We start from the raw sequence: 2,369 nt of genomic DNA, 5'->3' as shown, positions 1-2,369 counted from the left end.
GTCCAGGTGCCTTCCCCGCTCAAAGTCTTCAAGAGGCTTGCCTTGCACATGTCTTCTATGATTTCCATTCAGGTTTACTTAGGCTTGTACCCCATGCCGTTGCTGAACAGAACAAGAGCCCTCCCACTCTGGATCAGACGTGAGCCCCGACAGCATGGCATGTTTCCTTGCTGCCGACAGGTTCAAAGAGCAGGGATGGTGCCATCGCCCTGTGACTGAGGCAGGTAGTCCTCGAAGGAGGCGCTCCTCGTGGGCTGCCACCATACCTGCTCTGCCTCTTGCATCTCATCGGGAATCTGTGGTGTGCACTGCACCCTGCGAAGCCAAGAGCTCAAAGAAATTGCTGCAGCACTTGGGACAGAGGAAAAGGAGAATCCACAGACCACTCCCATCAGCAGTTATGAACAATGTTGTAAAGCAGTGTGGGCTCCAAGCAGCGCAGATAAATTGGACACCATGTTCTTCCTCCACTAAGACAGCAACATCCCACCTCCTCCACTGTGAGACTGTGATGCTGGGCTGTGTGATCAGCCCTGAGCAAGGGGACGTCTGTGGCAAGGAAGCAGACGGCTGAGAACTGAAGCCTGGAATCCATCCCGACCAGCAGAAGATTGGGGACAACTGCCCTCTCTAACCTGTCCCCAGACCTGCTTGGTCTCATTCCCACAGCACCTCGATTTCTCTGAGGATATTTAGGGGGTTGTCGTTAGGGTGACCTACTCATCTGGGCTTGCCTGGGATGGTCCTGGGTTTAGCACCCTGAGAAACTTTGCATTCTCAGGCAAACTGGGGCCTTGGCCACCCTACTTGTCCCCACAGTCCTCACTGGCCAATCCCACTGTATTTGTGTTCAGTCCTTTAAGAATCACTCCACAAATACTCAGTGAGCCCCTGTCGGGCGCTGTTCCAGGTGCTGAAGACGCAGATGCAATAGACCAGGCCCCGCCCATCTGGGAGATGGCAAACAGGCCACACGTGGAGCCACGCTGCACGTGCTGTATGGTAATAAGTGCCGGGGCTGAAGATGAAGCCGGGTGCGGGGAGACAGAGTGCTGGGCTGGGGGGCAATGACCTCAAATGGCCAGGGAAGGCAGCACCAGTGAGCTGCATTTAAACAGAACGGGGAAGAAAGGGCAGGTGTAGCCTCGTGGACGTGGGGAGGCAGAGTGCTCCCAGCACAAGGAGCAGGGGCTGGAAAGGCCTAGACGTGGCAGGTGCTTGCAGTGCGGAGGAAGAACGGAGGTGGCAGGCGCGCCCGGGGCAGAGTGGGCTGGGGCGGGGTGACGGGGAGGAGGGCAGAGCAGTGGAGCCTGCTGTAGTCTGCTCAGGCCGCTGTGACACAACACCACGTGCTGCGGGGTTTGTAAACAACAGAAATTCACTTCTCACGACTCTGGGGGCTGGAGTCCGGCATCAGGGCTCCGGCAGACTCTGTGCCTGGTGAGCCCCGTTTCCCACTCATAGTCCTCACCTCCTCTCTGCCACCTCACATGGCGGAAGGCACAGGGAGCTCTCTGGGACCTCGGTTATAAGGGCACTAACCCTAATCACCTCCCAAGGCCTCACCTCCAAATACCATAATATCGAGGGTTGGATTTCAACACAGGGCGTTTAGGGGAACACAGACATTCAGACCACAGGTGGGGGCCTGACGGACAGGGGACAGATCATGATTTGGTTTAACTTAGTGAATTGCTTGTTCTTGGTAGCAGGGTGGTAAAAAAAAAAAAAAAAACAATGTTATTCTAAGAGATGGGAACCATCTTTTCTTAAGGAGGGATATGTCTTTGTTTAGAAAAATACCATAAAAAGCCTCATAGACAGGTGAGACCCTGAAATTTGGTGAATGGGATCAAGGAGTGACAAAGGTCATCGAGTGCCTCTGCAGTAGACGCGAACGGAGCATGGAGGTGAGAGCGACAGAGGAGACGAGGCTGCAGACGGAAGGGGCAGAGGGTCAGGGACGCCGCGCCGCGAGGGGGGTCTGCAGGACTCCTGAGCCCCCGAGTGTTTCGTGCTCAGTTGTCAGCTGTTGGTGGTGAGCTGTGACGTCTCCCTCTGACTTGCTGGGCACAGTAAACCAGAGATGGCTTCTCATCCACTTAATCCACTGGGAGCTGGGGTCCTCCATGGACCCCCGCAGGCTCTACGGCCGCGTGACCAGCAGAATAGAGAGCAAGGGGTGCTCTCCCTGCCAGCTTTGGGGTCCAGACCCAGGGCTGAAGACATTTGCACTTCTACTCTCTGCTTCTTGGACTCCTCGTCCTCAGACCCCTGCTGCCAAGGGCCCCAGCTGACCTCCCAGCCATGAGTGAACCGGTTCGGAGATTTGTGAGCAAAATAAATTACTGTTGATGTTTTAAGCCCCT

This window comes from Propithecus coquereli, unplaced genomic scaffold (genome assembly GCF_000956105.1).
Source record: "Propithecus coquereli isolate 6110/MARCELLA unplaced genomic scaffold, Pcoq_1.0 Scaffold503, whole genome shotgun sequence".
NCBI classification, from domain to species: Eukaryota; Metazoa; Chordata; class Mammalia; order Primates; family Indriidae; genus Propithecus; species Propithecus coquereli.
Note: the sequence above shows the minus strand (reverse complement) of the source record.